Source organism: Tursiops truncatus, chromosome 9 (assembly GCF_011762595.2).
Source record: "Tursiops truncatus isolate mTurTru1 chromosome 9, mTurTru1.mat.Y, whole genome shotgun sequence".
Lineage (NCBI taxonomy): Eukaryota > Metazoa > Chordata > Mammalia > Artiodactyla > Delphinidae > Tursiops > Tursiops truncatus.
Genome location: NC_047042.1, coordinates 63059683 through 63081708, shown reverse-complemented (window position 1 = coordinate 63081708; position 22026 = coordinate 63059683). Strand labels below are relative to the sequence as shown.

Below are 22026 nucleotides of genomic sequence, written 5' to 3'. Positions count from 1 at the left end.
CTAATTTGATATGTCTTATATTATGCTTCATGGTTAAGTTTGAGTTGTTCAGACCACAAGCAAATTACATTTTTTTATACATTAAGTCGGCATTTCAACTAAAATTCTTTTTATTTCCTTTGCCTGTTTTTTCTGTTAGAAATATCTTTTTTCTTCTAAGAGCTTTTATATATTAAGGACTTTAGTCATGTTATATTTGTAGTACAACTATTTCATATTATAATATGTAATATTACATTTATGTACATATAAATATTATATATTTATTTTTATTGAAAATACTTTTCTTTGTTTCCCCTTACATTTTTATTGTTAGGCTTAGAAAGTTATTGCTCATCCCAAAATTACTCTGCTAAATATGCTTTTTGCTGTCTATTTTGTAAAAACTTAGTTACGAAATCCAACAGAAATTGATCTTACAACTTTACATGAGGTAAGAATCATCACTCATCCACTCACTACTTTTATTGCCAAAACATTCATTTCTTCTTACTAATTTTTGTAGTGTCTTTGTAGTAGTAAGTTCATATATGTACTAGGATTTTATTTTCAGGGCAAATTATTTATTATTAATCTTTCAATTACTGTGCTAATTCTAAAATGTTTTGCTTAATGCAGGTTTATATTTATTAATAACTGATAGAGAAAAATCCCTCTTCCTCATTAGCATCTGTATTCAAATCTCTTAGCTTTTCTTACCTTTTTTAAAAGAGCTTTTAAGTTATTTTGTCAAATTAAAATAGTCACATTGAAGATTTGATTAAATTTTTTAACATTATTAAGAAATTTGCAGAGAATTGACATCTTCACAAAATTTAGTCTTCCTATCCTGAAGCACCACATACCTTTTCATTTATTCAAATATTCTATATACTTCAGTAATGCTCAGCATTGTGAGTTATTGCTATCTTAAATTTGACTAGTGCTTTCTAGGTTATAAAGTACCCTCTTATTTTCATGATCCTCTCAACAAGCCGACCAGGAGTTCTGACTTTTTTCTAGAGACTACGGTTCTTGTCCTGACTACCATTTAATCGCTGTGTGACCTTGGTAAGATCACTTTACCTCTCTGGGCCTCTCAACACGATGTTGCAGAGCCTTTTCTGAGGTATGTTCCAGGGGACATTGTCTTCATGGTGCGTATAATTAGAGGTAATACTGTAATGTTATATGGTCAAATAAATTTAGGAAATTCAGGTTAAGCAGAATTAAACAGGTTTCTTTACTTTCCTGTGAATCATGTCAAGGTTATGATTGCTTCTCATTTCTCTCCAACCACCTACTTCTATCTGTAGGAGAACTATCAATGGAACTAAAAAGAGGAGGAGTTCGGGGACGTTTCTGCTCTGTGTACCTTTAAGAATGGGTAATAGTCTGGATGGGTGGAGAGTGTGGGAAGATGAAGAGTCTGTGAGGCTGGTCTTTGAGGAGAAGGGCATTAGCCCACCCTCACCCCTAACCCCTTCTGGGTTGGGGGGACCCTCCCAAGAGATTAGTGAGTAGAACTTCTCCATGATCATCCTCCTTCTTCTCTCCCCGCAAACTTCACCTTTCACATGAGATGTGGCTCCTTCCATTCTTCACCATCCTGCAGGGACATCATTATTGTTTTGCTTCCACAGCTGAGCTCCCTGGGTCCAGAGAAACCGTGTGATGCGGTCAGGGTAGCACCATATAGGATTGGTTTAGGGTCCACAGCCCGTTTCTCACACTTTTCTTGGTTGTTTTAAACTGTCAGGAAGGGTTGTGATTCCTTGTGCTTCAGGGAGGAGAATAAAAATCCTCTTATTGAGCCATCATGAAAAAATGAGCCATTGTTTTGGGTAGTTTTTTGAACTGGTGTTTTTTTTTGTGTTTTTTTTTTGCAGTACGCGGGCCTCTCACTGTTGTGGCCTCTCCCGTTGCGGAGCACAGGCTCCGGACGTGCAGGCTCTGCGGTATGTGGGATCTTCCCGGACCGGGGCACGAACCCGTGTCTCCTGCATCGGCAGGCGGACTCTCAACCACTGCGCCACCAGGGAAGCCCTGAACTAGTGTTTTTAAAAGTACTTTTAGTATTTTTTTTTCATAGCATTACCTAAGTGAATCACATGGTCATCTGAAATGTGAAGAATAATTCTGAAAAATTTAGGGCTCTTTTCTTTGGGAAGGGGGAGAAACTTTCTCTTCCTTGGTTACTCGGAAACATACAATCCATTCTGAATCACTGTTTATAAAACTCTGTTCAGTACCTTTGTAATCTAGAAAATAGCAGGATGAGAAACATGAGAAGAGCCAGGCCCTGCGCCACCCAAAGGCAGAATATATGAAATGTCTGTTTGACTCTCACTTTCAACGGCTTGGCTTCAGTACTCTAAATGTGTAGTTTTGCACTTGGTATTCGTGTCGCTTGGGAAGGTGTTCAGCTCAAAAGTAAAAGTAAGCCCACGTAACCATGGCTGAAACAAATAAAGTTATTTTTTTCACATAATAAGAAATCTGAAGATAGGTAGCTGCTGTCCTAACTCATTGAAATTGCCTTAGCTTTTCTTTTGGGTTTGCAAATGGCTGCTGCAGCTCCATGCATTGTATCTGAATTCAAGGGAGGAAGTAAAATTCCAGCCACGTCTTTCTCTTTTTATCAAAAAAAAAAAGAAAAAAAGAGAGAAACCTTTATCAGAAATCTCATAGACTTCCAATTAGTTTCTCAAACTGTGCTACCTTTTACTACAAGGGAGTATTCAGCTGGGAAAGCGAGAAGGATGTTGAGATTAACTATGGGGTCAACCAAACAGCACTGCTATCTACAGGAGTCTATTCAGGACCTGTTCCTGAACACACTTTCCCCTTCTCCAGGCTCATGTAGTTCCTCCTTTCACCAATGCTGTTGATGTTTTCCAAAATTTGGTAGCATCCTCAGTATTCCTCACTAGTACTAAATATTATATAGTAAAGATTCATGCTAAATGGCTAATGGTTGATGTCTACTTGTAAAGTAGAATAAAGAGGACCCTTGGAAAACATTCACGGAGCTATATCCTGAATTCTTTGTCAATATTTATGCTTAGCACAGTGCTAAGTCTATGATGGGGTTCATTGACTCTTCAAGACTCTCTGAGGGTCTTATCAAGGCATGACTGGTGGCACTGGAGGCAAGTGATAAAACAAGATACAGCTCCTGTCCTCATGGAGCATAGTTTGTAGACACCATGAGATAGATAACAAATGCATAGACATATAATGTCATTAAATCAAAGACTCTTGAGGAGGTGACGTTTAAGCAATACCTATGTGAAGTGAGAACTTCATTATTCTGTCTATTTTGATCCATACTTTGTGCTTTCGGAGGCTCCTCCATCTTGAATTCCGTACTAATCTTCTAAATCTGTATCCCGTTTCAGGTCCTCTGGGGGTTTTAGCATTACCTCCACTATGCTGTCACTTGGGGGTTTATAACTTTTAAATGAAACATGCTTTGAGGAAAGTTACATCGCTATAGAATACTTTTTATCAAGTAATACTTTATACAGAGGAAAATTCACCCTTTGAACGCTCAGTTTTGTGAATTTTGACAAACTTAACCATCATTGCAATCAACATGTAGAGTAGTTCGATAACCCAAAGACAGTCGCCTGTGCCCTTTTGTAGTCAACCTCTTCCCAGCAACCACTGATTTGTTTTCTGTTCTTAGAGTTTTGTTTTCCCAGCAACATCATGTAAATGAAATTGTTATAGCATTTTGAGTCTGGCTCCTTTCACTTAGCATAATGCATTTGAAATTCATCCACGTTGTTTTGTGTATCTGTAAGTTTATTCTTTTTATTGCCAAGTAATATTCCATTGTATAGATGTACTACAGTTTATCCTTTCTCTAACTGCTGGACATTTGAGTTGTTTCCAGTTTCTGGCAATTTCAAATGAAGCCAGTATAAGTATTGACATACAGGCTTTTATGTAGATATAAGTTTTATTTTTCTTGGGCAAATACCCAGCAGTAGGATTTTGAGGTTGTATAATAAATGTATGTTTAACTTCTTAAGAAAATGGCAAAAAGTTTCCAAACTGTCTTTACCATTTTGCTTTGCCATCAGTAATGTATGATGGTTCTAGTTGCTTCACGCCCTGGCCAATTCTTGATATCATCAGTATATTTCTATTTCAGCCATTCTAATAAGTGTGTGGTGGTATTTCATTGAGGTTTTATTTTGCATTTCACCAGTGATCAAGGATGTTAAGCATTTTTTCATGTGCTTAGTCACCATTTGGTGATATATCTGTTTGAAAGTTTCCTATTGTTTTAAGTTGGGATTTTTGTTTCTTTTTACTGAGCTTTAAGAATTATTTATATCTTCTGGATAAAAATTATTTATTAGATTTGAGGTTTATAGATATTTCCTCCTAGTATGTGGTTAGCTTTTTTATTCTCTTAATAGCATCTTTTAAATTATAGAAGTTCTTAATTTTTTTTTTAACATCTTTTTTGGGGTATAATTGCTTTACAATGGTGTGTTAGAAGTTCTTAATTTTAACAAAGTCCAATTTAATAAATTTTTCCTTTATGGATTGTGCCATTAGTGTTGTATGTAAGAAATTTTTGCCTAATTCAAGGTCACAAAGTTTATCTCCTATATTGTCTTTTTATTTTATTTTAGGGTTGTTTTATTTTAGCGTTTACACTTAGGCATGTGATCCATTTGGGGTTAATTTTTATGGGGTGTAAGGTTTGGGCAGGGATTCCCTTTTTACATATGGCTATCCATTTATTCCAGCAACAATTTTGCTTTTCTCCATTGAATTGCCTTTTTATTTTTGTCAAAAATTAAGTGACTGTATATGATTGAGTCTATTTCTGGACTCCCTATTTGTTCCATTTCTGGTTGTCTATCCTTTCCTCAATACCACACTGTAGCTTTATAGTAAGTCATAACAAGCTAGTGTGAGTTCCCCAACTTTATTCTTTTTGAGAATTGTTGTGGCCATTCAATTTCCTTTGTCTTTCCACATACATTTTAGAATCATCTTATCAATTTGAGCCCCCATGTCATCGTCCTTCCCTGCCTCTGCCAATCTTCTCTAATTCCCCAAACCTGCATATGATTGGACAGGAAGTCCCACGGCTTCTTCCTGTCCACTCTCAGGCAATCCTCGTCTGAGCACTGACACCACTCATTGGGTCATTGTAACTGACTCTCTTTCCTCAGTGTCCCCTCCCTACATCCCATCCAGCACTCTGCAGCCTGATTAATCTCTCTCAGTCACAGTTTTCACTGCTAACACTTTTGCTAATAAAACTTCAAAGATTTCTTCTTGCCTGTAAGGAAAAAACTCCATATTGTTTAGTCTAATGGTCCACTTGGGTCTTTTTATCTCTCTCTTTTATCTAAATTCAAAGCTTCTGTTTACCTGTCTTCAATGAAGAGTGACTTGATTTTCTATGTAGAAATCCTCCTTTTTTTTTTTAATTCCCACTTCATTTTTTTTACCTCTTTATTGGAGTATAATTGCTTTACAATGGTGTTAGTTTCTGCTTTATAACAAAGTGAATCAGCTATACATATACATATATCCCCATACCTCCTTCTTCTTGCGTCTCCCTCCCAGCCTCCATATCCCACCCTCTAGGTGGACACAAAGCACTGAGCTGATCTCCCTGTGCCATGCGGCTGCTTCCCACTAGCTATCTATTTTACATTCGGTAGTGTATATATATCCATGCCACTCTCTCACTTTGTCCCAGCTTACCCTTCCCACTCCCTGTGTCCTCAAGTCCATTCTGTACGTCTGCATCTTTATTCCTGTCCTGCCCCTAAGTTCTTCAGAACCATTCTTTTTTTTTTTTTTTTTAGATTCTATATATATGTGTTAACATAAAGTATTTGTTTTTCTCTTTCTGACTTACTTCACTCTGTATGACAGACTCTAGGTCCATCCACCTCACTACAAATAACTCAATTTCATTTCTTTTTATGGCTAAGTAATATTCCATTGTATATATGTGCCACATCTTCTTCATTCATCTGTTGATGGACACTTAGGTTGTTTCCATGTCCTGGCTATTGTAAATAGTGCTGCAATGAACATTGTGGTACATGACTCTTTTTGAATTATGGTTTTCTCAGGGTATATGCCCAGTAGTAGGATTGCTGGGTCATATGGTAGTTCTGCTTTTAGTTTTTTAAGGAACTTCCATACTGTTCTCCATAGTGGCTGTATCAATTTACATTCCACCAACAGTGCAGGAGGGTTCCCTTTTCTCCACACCCTCTCCAGCACTTATTGTTTGTAGATTTTTTGATGATGGCCATTCTGACTGGTATGAGGTGATACCTCATTGTAATTTTGATTTGCATTTCTCTAATGATTAATGATGTTGAGCATTCTTTCATATGTTTGTTGGCAATCTGTATATCTTCTTTGGAGAAATGTCTGTTTAGGTCTTTTGCCCATTTTTGGATTGGGTTGTTTGTTTTTTTGATATTGAGCTGCATGAGCTGCTTGTAAATTTTGGAGATTAATCCTTCGTCAGTTGCTTCATTTGCAAATATTTTCTGCCATTCTGAGGGTTGTCTTTTCATCTTGTTTATGTTTTGCTTTGCTGTGCAAAAGCTTTTAAGTTTCATTAGGTCCCATTTGTTTATTTTTGTTTTTATTTCTATTTCTCTAGGAAGTGGGTCAAAAAGGATCTTGCTGTGATTTATGTCATAGAGGTTCTGCCTATATTTTCCTCTAAGAGTTTAATAGTGTCTGGCCTTACATTTAGGTTTTTAATCCATTTTGAGTTTACTTTTGTGTATGGTGTTAGGTAGTGTTCTAATTTCATTCTTCTACATGTAGCTGTCCAGTTTTCCCAGCACCACTTATTGAAGAGGCTGTCTTTTCTCCATTGTATATTCTCCTTTATCAAAAATAAGGTGACCATATGTGTGTGGGTTTACCTCTGGGCTTTCTATCCTATTCCATTGATCTGTATTTCTGTTTTTGTGCCAGTACCATACTGTCTTGATTACTGTAGCTTTGTAGTATAGTCTGAAGTCAGGGAGCCTGATTCCTCCAGCTCTGTTTTTCTTTCTCAAGATTGCTCTGGCTATTTGGGGTCTTTTGTGTTTCCATACAAATTATGAAATTTTTTGTTCTAGTTCTGTGGAAATCCTCCTTTTTAATTTGCGTATGCCTCGTTCTGTCACTTCTCCCTCACCCCTGTCTTTTCTCCCCTTATCTAAGTGACTGCATTCTCTTCCCTTGTATCATAATTATTGGCTGTCTCTTTCCCCCATTACACAGAATTGTCTGAGAGTGACATACCTGTTTTGTTCATCTTTGAAACCCCAGTGCCTAAAGTAATAGTCAAGCCCATCTGTGATTCTCAACTGGGTAAGGTAAAGGGGTACATGACATATGGGGAAGAAAAGAATACAGTTTCGAAGATTGTATTCTGCATGTTTATACTTTGACTTATTTTTAGATATGATATTTAATTTATTTTGAAATTTAAATTGAGAGAGAAATATTTAAGTTTATCTATAGTTGTTAAGAATTTAAAAGGCTGAAATCACCTTAGTAATATTTGTTGAATGAAAGCATTAGTTTCCCAGCCCCTTAGGACAGTGATAAATCCTCTTTGGCTCCCTAGTCCCTAGTATAAGGTCCTACCCAGCGAAAGCAGTTGTAGTCTCACTGTTCACAGCTGAGACACATTTTCTGCTTGAAGTGTCCAGAGGCAGCAGACAGGAACGATGTGTGACTAACTGATTGAGATTCTAGTAGACAAGGCTGACACATTCACCCCACTGGAGCAGATCCTGTTGTCCACAGGTGGTGCCCTCTGCCCTCTGCACTTTGCAGAAGATCTCTGTGGCTGAGTTTCTATAATCGGGCATCAGAACACATAAGTGGAGAGCAGGGATGTGAATGTGAACACCCTTTTCCAAAACCTGCCCGATGTCTTAGGGCTCAGAAGTGGATGGCTTCCAGGTCTCAGATGTGGAACCAGAGCTGGTGGCAAGGGAAGGGAACAGACAGATCTTGGATGTTGTTTGCTTCAGGTCTAATGACCTGTCTATGCATCCTCCCTGCCAATAGGGCATGCTGTGCTGTCAGGAATTCCCTAAAATCATGGTACCTTTAAGTTCAAACCCAGTGGCTTGTAGAATAAGGATTAAGACTTCATCCACTCTAATGTGTTCACACGAATTTACTGAGAATTTAGGAATAAACTTGTTATACAGATTGTTTCTTGATATGCCCTTTCATTCAACAAAATATTTTTTGACCATTTGTCTACCATGTGTCAGGCACTACGCTAGGGGTAGTGGGATCTAGAGCTGCCTTAAAATGACTGACATCTTGTGTGTGTGTGTGTGTGTGTATCTGTGTATGTGTGTGTTGGTCTATGTTTATGTGCACACGTATGTGTGTGTGTGTGTGTAGGCAGACATGCATGTCAAGAGATGAATCTTGTTGCACAGAGATTTGAAGCGCTTTGGAAGCATAAGAATAGTGATGATGCTGATCTACTAAACAATCTGAATTCTTCACAGATGAGGGGGCAATTGAGCTTAGATGTGATATCAGAAGAAAAAGCTATGAGAAAGGCATTCCTGCCAAAGGTAATATTTCCCTGGAGTATGGTATTCAGTGCAGCATGGTACAGGAGGAGAGGAGAGGAGTTGGGGGGGGTGGTCCAGTCAGACTGTGCAGAGCCAGAAGGCCAGGCTGAAGAGTTTGGGTTTTATTGTGCAGAAGGTGAAGGTCAAACCAAGCTTTACAGCAGTATACTATGTTCCCCTCACTGGGGGCATTCAGTTAAACTACATCTCCTATGCCCATCAGCTAATTAATTCTTGCCAATGGAATCAGAGTCAGTCATGTGTCATTTCAGGCCAAAGCAGATAAGAGAAGCTTTGCCATCTCCCTTGCAAGCTGCTTGTTCTAGAAGGCAGAGCTACAAGTTGATCTGCCTGCAACTGGGACGTGAGAGAAAAATAAACTTTTGACGTGTTAAACCACTGAGATTCAGGGTTAACTCATCACAACAGCCCTCTGAAGGACACTTAATTCTCAGAATCATTTGCCAGGTAAGTAAACCAAGGCACAGGTAGAAGCAAACTTCCCCATGGTCACAGCTCGATGGTGGTGGCGCTGGGACCTGACCCCAGCAGTCTGACTTTCCAGCCTGTGCCTCTCTACAGTGATGGGGAAGAGTCGAGAGCCTGAGTTTACCTGGGGATGACTAGGCTACTTCTTCTGCCATCAGCTAGACTGAGAGGTCCAGAGAGAAGCTAAGTTCAGTTACAGAAAATAAAGTTACATTTCTTGTCCACTTGAGAACATAGCTCGAAACATTCTTACCCACTCTATCAACAGGAAATGACTTCAAGGATGACGGGGTGACATTTTTTTTGAAGCATTAATGGATATGCTCCTTTCTACTTCCTTGAGAAAACCTCCCAGAGTCCAGGCAGCCAGAGAGCTCTACCCGATCTGCCCTCAGGGCAGTCTTTACTCCAGCAGTGCAGACAAAGAGACACAAGTCAGCCTGGGGCTTTCAAAAATACCTCATGGAGGATATCATAAGTAGCTTGAAGAGAAGTGTCTTTTTCCTTTGCAAGAGGATGTGTCATTTGAGCATTCAGAGCAGAGAGTCTGGAATAATAAATTTGTCAGAAAACAGTCAAGTCAGTTTCCCCACCAGAGAGAAAGCAGGCAGCAGGAGACAGGAGTGTCAGACGGTACAATAGTGGTACAGAATGTGAGAGGATATTGTATTGGCCCCTTATAAGGCTACCACAAAGAGAGGAAGAGACCAAGGCTGCGAGCACAGGATTAAAGGGTGCTAAGCTACACTTACTGTATAGGAACCAGGGGATGGCAGCCCCTGGGGATTTACCCAGATTTTTATGGCGTGGGAGTTGAATAGATACGATGGCCACGTGGGGAGAGAGAAGACCAGCCCAAATTTGGGAGGGAAGCAGTCAAACTTTTCATTCCCAGGAAGGATCCAGAAATTCAGCCAAAGTTGAGAGAGGGAAAGAGGGAGATGTGGGCACCCGTGTACCTGAAGGAAACGAGACAAAGGTATGCTGCAGCAGAAAGCAGTGCAGTCTGACCCGGGCCAGATGGGGATCCAGACAAGGGTGTGGAACTAGCATGACCACTTATGAAGCCCAGACAGTCCTCTTCATCTTAGCTGACGCCAACTTGCCCAGATTCCTCCCAAGGTCAGCCTCCTTCCCTCACTCTGACCACACACATGTGAACACACACGCTGTAGAAGCATCATTCCTAGAGCTTAGATGCCTTTCCTGAGTCAGAAAGTGGGAAAACCCTTCACAGGCTGAAAAACTCTGCAATTCTGAGTTTACTCTGAATTAACTAAGATTGTTTCCTGGCATCAGATATATTAGTGACCCAAAGAGAAAGTTAGTTAAGGAAGTTACCCTTTCTCACACACTAGAGTACATAGCTTGGGAACTGCACAATAGCCTTGTGGAGCCAACAGATGACACACGTGCTTTTCTCAAGGACATGGAGTGAAGGTGAACATGGTAGAGCTGGCCCAGGGCAAGGGATTGGAAAGTGGTGTGCAGAAAAAGGCAGTGATAGCAGCTCTTTAATAATTATCTAACTAGGCAAAATTAGTAGTAATTTCCCTATGAACAGCCACATTATTCAACTCTCGAAACTCAAAATGAACATACTGAGTTAAACTGATTAGAAGAGGACAAAAAAATGTAAATGCAAGACCTTTGTTATAACTTGCAGGAGATACATTGGGAGGTCTAGGACTGAGGGCTCCTGGATTCCAGGAAGGGCATCCTTGACATTGTCCTGGGGTCCAAGCAGGAAGTGAGACAGGCAAGTCCTGCAGGGCTGTGATGAGACAAGAGGAGGGTTCAGGGAAGCAGGCAAGTGGGTAGAGAGGAGCTGAAGTGACAGTCACTGAAAGTGAAAATGCTGGTACACAGTAGGTAGAGAGAGTTCTTAGAAATGACTTGTCAGCCTAAATATAATAAAAACAAGCACAGTATACTTAAGCTTCTTAAATTAAGCTTTTCCTAAAGCTTAGTGTGAAATAATTGGGGCATGGGTTGAACTGGAATTTGCTTTTGTTATATTAATGGAGGAAGGGTGTGTTAACAAAATTAACAGTAAGACTGCAAGCAAAGGGTGCAAAACAAAGGCAACAAACTGTCCAATCACCCTCAAGCACTTAGAAGCAACCATTTACATATAAACAATAGTTAGACTAATTGCATATCATTTGTAATGACCCACTGAAGGAGATTCAATAAAAGATCTTCAGGTGATATATTCACAGTCTTGGTTCATATTTCTCCCCTCACCTGAGAGTAATAAAACTGAGTTCATTTGCATTATTTTATAATTTCGGCAATTTACTAATTCAGGCAGGTTTCCCTCCCCGTTACTTTGAATTAATTTTCTCATCGTTAAGAATCAGGGATTCAGGAACCATTGCTAACGAATTCACAGTCAAAATTAAAGGCTATTGGGACTTCCCTGGTGGTCCAGTGGTTGAGACTCCGCACTCCCGATGTAGGGGGCCAGGGTTCGATCCCTGGTCAGGGAACTAGATCCCACATGCCGCAACTAAAAGAGCCCGCGTGCCACAACTAAGACCCAGCGCAGCCTAAATAAATAAATAAATATTTTTTAAAAACAAAACAAAAAAAATTAAAGGCTATTAAGAAGAGAGTTTCATCTTTGTCTTCCACTTGGACAGGCTCATATTCAGGTCCTCCATTCACTTTCTGATGAGCCAGGTCCCATCCTCCTTGAAAGCATCTGGTAGATTCTTGAAGCCCATATAATTGCTTAATGCTGGGGGCTAGGAATGGAGGAGGTGAACTGGATGAAACCTTGAACATATGAGAAACTGGAAACTGTGAAGGAAACTGGGGCCTGAGCTGAGAACCTTGAACCCAGGACCACAGAGCGTTAGTCATGTGAAGCCCAGGATAGAGGAAGGGGTAGGTGAACTCCCCTCTGCCTTCCCTGCTGATATCCAAGGACACACTTAGGTTGACAGAGTAGGTTAGAGCAGTGGGGAGCAGGTGTAAGAATTTGGAGATGGAGATGGGGAAGAAAGAAAAGGCTCTGAGCTTGTGAAGAAAGGGCTAGTAAGATCTAGACAGGGGTGTCTTGCCTCCTGCCAAGAGAGCTTTGGGTTCAGAGAAGTACAGGGCTACGTTGGTGACTAGGTTAGAAGTCCAGGCATGAAGACTCAGTAAGGCAGCTGAGGCTAGGTAAGGCGGCAACGGGGTGGGTATGGGTTCTCCAGGGCTTAAGCAGGTACGAGGTATGATGGCACAGCTACTTCCGTACCCACCCGCTGGCAACTATAACTTACCTTCATCACATTGGTTTAGAAACGGAATAAGGATGAACTGAATGTACCTGCAGAGAAGGACCTCGGTGAGTACAGCTGATAGAGACCCAGCAGGGCAGGGGCTGATGTGTGGAGCAGCAGTTAACAAGACCCCCACCTCTGTCACTAAGAAAGCAAACTTCCTGTTGCCCAGTCTGACAACATGTAGACAGTGGACAGAAACAGAACACCACATTTCATTTATGCAGTAAGTGTTTATTGAGTAAGCCTAGCATGGTGCTGATTTCTGGAGAAAACAGGAAACAAACATCAGGCATTCCTTTCACTCAAGGAGCTTAATAACTGTTACCCATTTACCTGATGCTTATTGCAAGAGCAGTTAAGGAGTGTTGGATTAAGTGGCAAGGAGAGAGGTACACTCCAGTACACTACTGGAACTCAGAGGAGGGGTGGGTCAGGGGGGTTTCAGGGAGGAAGCAACCCAAGAGGAGCCTTAAAGAGTGGGAAGAATTTAGATAAACACAGGTGAAGATGGAAGGCAATTCCAGATGGGAAGATACAACATGGGCTGAGAATTAAATGAGATACTTCGCAAAAATCGTTTAGGAAAATTCCTGCCACCAGGAAAGCCCACAGCCAATGAAAGGTATGACTATTGCTCTTGCTATTAGTTCTGGTAAGGCTGTTACCATTTCAATTTTGATGACATTTTTACTGCTTTTGGAAAAGGCAGTGGAGATGAAAAGGACAAGTTTGGGAGACAGTAAAGAAGCACATTTCTGACTTTCTTCTTGAGAAGGTTGTGGGATAAAAGGGTGACAGTTTTCATCAGAACAAGAGGAACAAGAGTGCATCAGAGCTGTTTCTGTATCAACAGTGCATCAAAACTGCTTGTGCTCAAAGGGGACCATGGAAAAAGTTACACTAAGACACTTAAGCTAGTTCCCACCAACACCACTACTGACTTCTATGTAACTAAAAATCACTGTTTTAATGAATGATTATACCTCTCAAAAAATGAAACAACATTCTAAGCTCCTGGCCAGACATATTTACTCTCTTTCTGCTCCTCTCCTTGTCTAATGGCCCAATTTCTTGAGAGAAAACTTATTAATAGAAATGAGATGAAAACGATGTGATGCTCCTCAGTGCCTGGAGATGATGTTGCTAGCACAGAGTACAAATACCAGAAGAGACTGAGCAGGGATTTGTTTGTCCACATACTCAGAACATCCCCTTAGGAGCTGTATTCAAAAAATGGTGAATGAGATTTCAGCTGAGAATGATTATTGCCTGAATCTCAGAACAACTGCCGTATTGCTGATTATTATCCCTCTTGCAGTGGCCCGTCTCTCTTCATTCTGTTTGCTGTCATGTTCTATCAATATCAAAGAGGCTGCAGAGGCAGCATCGCTGAGAGGAGTGGTGTGTTTCCTGGGTGCAAAAAGCCTGCTTCTCTAAGAATCTCTGGACCTGCAGGCTGATTTCATAGAGAGGATTATTCAGTCAACAGTAAATGGCCCCAAACTCCAATTGCAGCTTCTATTTTCTGTCGTGGAGCCGGGCAGCTGGGCTGTGTGTAAGCATTCATGCGTTAGGAGGTGGTGCCTGGGGATAGGTCCCGTGCAGTCAGCTGAAGTGACTTGTTCGGCTCTGCTTTGCTATATTGTCTCTTGGTCTCTCCAGCACCAGTGAGGCCGGCTCCTGGGACAGCTCCCTGCTGAAAGTTTTATTCTGAGTGTTGGCAAAGAAGCAAAGCTCCAACGTGGATATTACAGCAATTCTACTTTGTCAGTAAAAAATAATAATTTCAAGAACACCCAGAGGATTAAAAAAAAAAAAAACTGCTAGAATTTTTCCTGAAGTATTTTCCTTTTTGGTATAAAAGACCAGTTTGAGCCCTGGGAACTAGTGTAACAACTGAAAGCACCATCAGGCAGCCTGTGAAGTAACCTGACGTCCCAGCATTCCCATGCAAGAAGCAGGACACTGTTTTCCAGATGCCCGGTTTGTTCCTGACCACAGTCTTGTTCAGAAGAGGAAACAGTATTAGCTTAATGAGGACATTTTCCTCAATGTGGCCCTTGGATACTTTGAAGGTGAAACTCACTGAACTCCAGTTTCCTCATCTGTTTTAGGAGGGCAACTTGTTGCAAACAGTGACATCACCAGCTACAGTCAAAGACCCTATTTCTCACTGATGTTCAATGCAAAGACTCAACAAAGAAAGTGTGATCCTTCCTTCCTTCCTCAGCGCTGTCTTTCACTACATCAGGTACTGTCCTGGGCAATGTGGGCTTTCCACTCCTCTGATGTTCCTAGCAAAAAACTCACAAAAGTAACCCTTACAAAAAACAGACATTTCCAGCACTACTACAGGATCAATTAAAAGTGCTTTCAGGGACTTCCCAGGTGGTCCAGTGGATAAGACTCCATGCTCCCAATGCAGGGGGCCAGGGTTCATTCCCTGGTCAGGGAACTAGATCCCACATGCATGCCGCAAAAAGGTCCCGCATGCCACAACTGAGGCCCAGCGCAGCCTTAATAATAAATAAATAAATATATATATATATTTTTTAAAAAGTGCTTTCACCTAAGGAAAAGGGGAAAATTAAAAAGTCATCCACTCATGAATGTTACTCATGATTCACACATTTGCAGCAGCAGCAGAAAAACAAACAACAGACCCCACCCAGTATTCTTAAGAAATTACAATATAGGTCCTTGCACAGTATGAAAAATTCATTGCTTTAGATCATCAGTTTTTTTGTTTTAAACTCTTTTCAGTAAAGAAAATAAACTACACTAATTCACAATGTTGGCTACACTCTTTTAACTCAGTCTAACATTCTACTTTGTCTTATGACTTAAAATCAGTGTTCAGAGTGGAAAGCAGGAAACTCACCTTAAAGGAGTAGTAGAAGGAGCCCCGTTCCTCTCCTTCCACCACTGCAGTGAAAGTCACTGTTTCCGTGCAGAGGATGGGAGAATCCAGTGTCTGCCCAGTCCCGTTGGACTTGGGGCTGCCCTCCGTGAGGTGGGGCCGAGCCCAGCTGTCCCTGCGCCTGCTGCCGGGGACAGAGTCCTGCCCTCTTGTGAGAGCGGGGCAGCAGCTGCAGCTCTACACCTCCCCTGCCTCCCTAAGCTTCTGCTGGAGCTCAGCTGAGCAGAGACACAGAGCCCTGTGGAGCCCACCTCACTACAGAGCCCTGCCTGCTTCCTGAAACCACGTGCTGCTCAACACCCCACATTCCAGCCCAGCATAGGGGGCCTGGTCCCCAGAACAGGCAGGAACCCCTCACAGCGATCCACGTGGTTCCCCGGACAGGCCTCCCTGCTCAGTTGTACTTTTCCTCACTTCCAGGACAGACCGCCACACATCTGCTCCAGCTTCAACAATACAGGAATTTGGACTCAACAGACAGTCGATTCATTCAGGTCATGTTTGTATTTCTGAAATCAAATCATAATGATGCATTTGTTTCAGCTGAGGGTGCCTTCTGACTTAAAATCCTCACCCAGCCATTTACTTAGTAGCCTGTACGTTATTTCAGTAAATGTGGGCAAAGAGCACATTTGTATTTCACACCCGTGGTTCTATTCTAGGTTTTCAGAGGGCAGTGCTCAGAAAAGCCTGGGGTCTATGTTTGTCAGTCAGCCACGACCCCTCGTGATGCGACTGGGATTGGTGCCTGGTAGATACTCTTATCACCTTGATGTTCTTTTATTTGATCTTCAAAACAACTCTGCGAGGTAAGCAGGGAACATATCTTTATGTTCTCATTTTACACTAGAAGAGACTGCTTCTCACCATGAAATGACTTGCTCAGATCCCACAGCTGGTGATGGAAATGAGATGATAACTCATTTCTTCAGAAATTCCTAGACAGAGGTGCTTTTACTGTAACATACACTGATTTGCATCAAATCTCAAGGGCCTATTGAGGCATGAAGTTAACATGAGTAAGGGGAGCAGGCCAGGTGCAAAGCAAAAGGACTAAGCTGCTTGTATTACAACCAAGCATGATACCTGGTAACTTATACTGAAAATGTTCTGTGAGCCATGTATGCACAGCCACTGGTTAATGACACCTAGTATAAGAGGTAGTGATGGTCATAAAAGAATATAGTCCCCATGATATTTCCTGGGAAAGTTGTAGCATAATCCATCCCGCCTAGGAAGAGTGCAGTGTGATAGAGATGAGAAGATATTAAGTCTGTACTGAAGGGGTAGCAAATAGGAGAGAGCTGTTCAGAAAACAGGATGAGCTGTGAACTCTTAGGGAAAGGGTGAAAACAGGACGACAACCCAATAGCAAAATGAGCAAAGAGTATTCTGACTGGCAAACACGAAAAAAGTGCTTAACCATTAAATAAGAAAAACAACTTAAGACAGAATTTTTATTCATTGGCATAGTGAAAACTAGGGTCTGACTACCCCAAGTGTCGACAAAGATGAGAAGAAATGGGTGTACATTTTTACTTCTGGTGTGAGAGTTAGCTGATATGGTCACCTTGAAGAGCAATTTGTCAGTATCCAGTAAAGCTGAAATTACATGGTCTATAATTTCCATCTCTTTATCTGGGTTCCTTACATGTATTTAATTTAGGGAAATTCACTGCACTACACACATAAAATGCATGCATGTTTTTTGTAGGTCTGTTTTACTTCAATAAAAATTTATAAAATGAAATCTGTGAGAAACTTCTGGGGAAGGACAGAAGTCAGTTAAGTCATAGTGTGGTCAGGATGAAGAGAGAGAAAATGGTAGATGCCATGGACAGGGAATAGGTGGAGAGAGAACCTTGGGTTGTGCTGTTTTCTTTCCACTCATGGTCCAGTTGGATCAGTTTTTGACCTGTGGCTACCCAAGAGAGATGTTTATGTATGTGTACAGGAAACATGCACAAACATGCCTTTGCAGCATTGCTTGGAAACAAACCAGAAGTAACCTAAATATTTATGGTGACAAAATCAATTGAGAAGGTCGGAACCAGAAACTACTCACATACCCATCAACAGTAGACTGGATAAATAAATTTCTATGTAATCATATAATGAAATACTATACATCAACGAGGATGAATAATCTATAGCAAATGTAAAATTTCGCAGGGCTAAAGAATGGTGTAAGGCCTTAAATTGAAAGGCTACAGCAAGTGTGAAACTGGAGCATAAAAGTCTAAACAAATAATAGTAAATTTAAGAATACTGAAGACAAGAAAATTCTAAAAATTGCTAAAGAGGAAAAGCAGAACTCTTACAAAGAAACAAACATCACATAGGTATCTGATTGTTAACAATAATATCAGATGCAAGTACCTAGAATTTTGTATCTAGAAAAGTTATCATTTATGTGTGAGTATAAATAATGATTTTTTTCTGACATTCGTGGCTCCAAAGTGATCTAGTTTGGAGGGTGATACGATTGGCAGATGATCTTGACATGAATACCAGACTATTTTCAAAAAGAAAGAAAAACAAATGTATAATTTGAGACATTTACTGACACCATTCTGCAGAGCAGCATATTTTATACATGATGATATGACTTTTATACATTTAAAAAACCCTCATCGTTTGCCATTTAAGGCAAGTATTGGGTTGACCAAAAAGTTTGTTTGGATTTTTCCGAAACACATGGAAAAACTGAACGAACTTTTTGGCCAACCCAATACCTTTTATTGGGTCAATAATTGGGAGCTCTCCTCAGTCCTAATATAAATTTACCACACACAGAGTCCAAATAATGGACTATCACATTCACCATATTCAGTAGCTGACACCTGGAAACCTGACTCTGGAAGTTCATTTGCAGGGGCTACAAAGCAAAAATGTGGGGATAGCAGATTCCAAGTCTGCATCTGTCTTCAGAAGCTTCTGTGGATATTGTAGTCAGAGCTAAAGAATGGAGCAGGGTCTCAGGTGACTGTGAATTTAGTTGGGATTTTCTTTCAAGGACCAGTGATACTCGTGGTGTGACCTAAGGACTGGGATCATCTACATCGTTACCTGGAAGCTTGCTAGAAATGCAAATTCTGAGGCCCCACCCAATACCCACTGAATCAAAATCTCTAGGGGTGGGGCTAAGGAATTTGTATTTTAAAAAACCCTCCAGGTGATTCTGAAGCATGCTAGAGTTTGAGAAGCACTCTCCCAGAGAAGAATGCCAAAACTCATGGTGTCATGAGAAGGATGAACTGAATGATGTTGGGTGGAGGAGCTTGAGTGGAATTGGTGAGGGATTGAAATGCATCCATTGGCGTTTAGGCATAAAATGAATGTGATTACCATTTTTTTTTTTTTTTTTTTTTTTTTTTTTTTTTTTTGCGGTACGCGGGCATCTCACTGTTGTGGCCTCTCCCGTTGCGCAGCACAGGCTCCGGACGCGCAGACTCAGCGGCCGTGGCTCACGGGCCCAGCCGCTCCATGGCATGTGGGATCTTCCCGGACCGGGGCACGAACCCGCGTCCCCTGCATCGGCAGGTGGACTCTCAACCACTGCGCCACCAGGGAAGCCCATACCTTTTGATATATTTCCAGAATCAATTCTGTTGTTCTCTAACATGATGCATATAAAAATGGTATTCACATGCCTAGAACATTCTCTCCTGTGTTTACTGAGATTTTGATGAATTGCCCCAAATCTGTAGGGAAGTAAACTGTGTCACAATATTATGACAGCTAATAACTGTTACAATTCATTTCCTTCAGGGATAGTGACTTTCTACAGCTTTGGGAATAGGCACCTCGTTTGGGGCAATTCCTCATCCTTAGTTGTAACATCATCCCTTGCTCTTTCACTCAACACTTACCAGTCAAGTCTCATGGCAGGAAAGAGCTTCCCTGAACCTCCAAGAGCTTGTTGCTTTGTGACCTCTTGGTAGCCTTTACTTTGCCCATCATATTGCTCATCTCAGTTTAATACTTTATTTAAATACCTCTGCTCTCTGATAGATGATAAGCTCCACAGCTGTTGGGTTGACTGCTTTATCTTTAACATGTAGCATGGTGCTTGGCACACGTATGATAGGCATTAAACAGATATCTGTTGAATGAATGAACCCATCAGAGTGCAAGTGTGTGAGTGTGGTGTTGTTACAAGGATAACCTTGAAACTTTTTAAATTTAACAAAAAAACGTAAATCATTGGAAAATGCCAGTACTTTGACTTTATTAATTAGCTATTACCCAAAAACAAGAATACCCACAAACCCAGCATGTTGTGATGGTGCAGTAGAGAATCTTTGCCTTGAATATCCAACAGTGCTGGGGGCTGGCTCATGGCAGAGCCTGACAGGTACGCTCACAGTGACTCTACTCTGTTTTGAGAGGACTGGTCTCTGCCCAGTATATCACTAGAGGCAGTGCACCATTCCCCACCATGCCACCTCCCTAACACAAGCCTTAGTAAATGGGTTGCTGACAGATTGCAATGAAGTGAACCTCAAACCTCTACATTCCCTGTAGAAACTTGGAGCCCCCTCAAAGCCCTGTATTTTACATGCTGACTGCTCACCACGGTGGGGTTCTCAGTCCTGGTTGCACATTGGAATAACCTGGGGTTATTGGGTCGTCGTGTTTCCATTGTCATTTGTTTCTAGGTATTTTTTTATTTCCTCTTTGATTTCTTCAGTGATCACTTCGTTATTAAGTAGTGTATTGTTTAGCCTCCATGTGTTTGTATTTTTTTACAGATCTTTTCCTGTAATTGATATCTATTTCATAGCGTTGTGGTCAGAAAAGATACTTGAAACAATTTCAATTTTCTTAAATTTACCAAGGCTTGACTTGTGACCCAAGATATGATCTATCCTGGAGAATGATATTTCATTCTCAAGCACTTGAGAAAAATGTGTATTCTGTTGTTTTTGGATGGAATGTCCTATAAATATCAATTAAGTCCATCTTGTTTAATGTATCATTTAAAGCTTGTGTTTCCTTATTTATTTTCATTTTGGATGATCGGTCCATTGGTGAAAGTGGGGTGTTAGAGTCCCCTACTATGAATGTGTTACTGTCGATTTCCCCTTTTATGGCTGTTAGTATTTGCCTTATGTATTGAGGTGCTCCTATGTTGGGTGCATAAATATTTACAATTGTTATATCTTCTTCTTGGATCGATCCCTTGATCATTATGTAGTGTCCTTCTTTGTCTCTTCTAATAGTCTTTATTTTAAAGTCTATTTTGTCTGATACGAGAACTGCTACTCCAGCTTTCTTTTGGTTTCCATTTGCATGAAATATCTTTTTTCCATCCCCTTACTTTCAGTCTGTACGTGTCTCTAGGTCTGAAGTAGGTCTCTTGTAGACAGCAAATATATGGGTATTGTTTTTGTATCCATGCAGCCAATCTGTGTCTTTTGGTGGGAGCATTTAGTCCATTTACATTTAAGGTAATTATCGATATGTATGTTCCTATTCCCATTTTCTTAATTGTTTTGGGTTCATTATTGTAGGTCTTTTCCTTCTCTTGCGTTTCTTGCCTAGAGAAGTTCCTTTAGCAGTTGTTGTAGAGCTGGTTTGGTGGTGCTGAACTCTCTCAGCTTTTGCTTGTCTGTAAAGGTTTTAATTTCTCCATCAAATCTAAATGAGATCCTTGCTGGGTAGGTAATCTTGGTTGCAGGTTTTTCTCCTTCATCACTTTCAATATGTCCTGGCAGTCCCTTCTGGCTTGCAGAGTTTCTGCTGAAAGATCAGCTGTTAACCTTATGGGGATTCCCTTGGGTGTTATTTGTTGTTTTTCCCTTGCTGCTTTTAATATGTTTTCTTTGTATTTAATTTTTGACAGTTGGATTAATATGTGTCTTGCCGTATTTCTCCTTGGATTTATCCTGTATGGGACTCTGTGCTTCCTGGACTTTAACTATTACCTTTCTCATATTAGGGAAGTTTTCAACTATAATCCCTTCAAATATTTTCTTAGTCCCTTTCTTTTTCTCTTCTTCTTCTGGAACCCCTATAATTCGAATGTTGGTGCGTTTAATGTTGTCCCAGAGGTCTCTGAGACTGTCCTCAGTTCTTTTCATTCTTTTTTCTTTATTCTGCTCTGCAGTAGTTATTTCCACTATTTTACTTCCAGGTCACTTATCCGTTCTTCTGCCTCAGTTATTCTGCTATTGATCCCATCTACAGTATTTTTAATTTCATTTATTGTGTTGTTCATTGTTGTTTGTTTCATCTGTAGTTCTTCTAGGTCCTTGTTAAATGTTTCTTGCATTTTGTCCATTCTATTTCCAAGATTTTGGATCATCTTTACTATCATTATTCTGAATTATTTTTCAGGTAGACTGCCTATTTCCTCATTTGTTAGGTCTGGTGGGTTTTTATCTTGCTCCTTCATCTGCTGTGTGTTTTTCTGTCTTCTCATTTTGCTTATCTTCCTCTGTTTGGTGTCTCCTTTTTGCAGGCTGCAGGTTCGTAGTTCCCATTGTTTTTGGTGTCTGTCCCCAGTGGCTAAGGTTGGTTCAGTGGGTTGTGTAGGAAGAAAGAAAGGAGGGAGGGAGGGAGGAAGGAGGGAAGGAAGGAAAGAAAGAAAGAAGATAAAGTAAAATAAAATAAGATAAAATATAATAACGTTATTAAAATAAAAAAATAATTAAGAAAAAAAGTAAAATAAAACAAAAAAAAAACGGATGGATATAACCCTAGGACAAATAGTGGAAGCCAAGCTATACAGACAAAATCTCACACAGAAGCA

At 40.5% G+C, this 22026-nt stretch overlaps 1 long non-coding RNA gene across 3 annotated transcripts; it reads left to right on the top strand.

Annotated features, from left to right (window-relative positions):
* The first annotated feature begins 846 nt into the window (after nucleotides 1-846).
* On the top strand, nucleotides 847-17447 carry LOC109548409 (uncharacterized). Of its 3 annotated transcripts, XR_002174488.3 has the most exons (4): nucleotides 1126-7350; nucleotides 8517-8585; nucleotides 8858-9053; nucleotides 14012-17447. It is a non-coding gene; the product is annotated as an uncharacterized lncRNA (long non-coding RNA). The 3 variants fall into 3 exon arrangements; XR_012334031.1 differs by adding an exon at nucleotides 847-1108 and having other exon boundaries at nucleotides 7261-9053; XR_012334032.1 differs by having other exon boundaries at nucleotides 1126-9053; nucleotides 14012-14600; nucleotides 15690-17447.
* Nucleotides 17448-22026: the final 4579 nt, after the last annotated feature.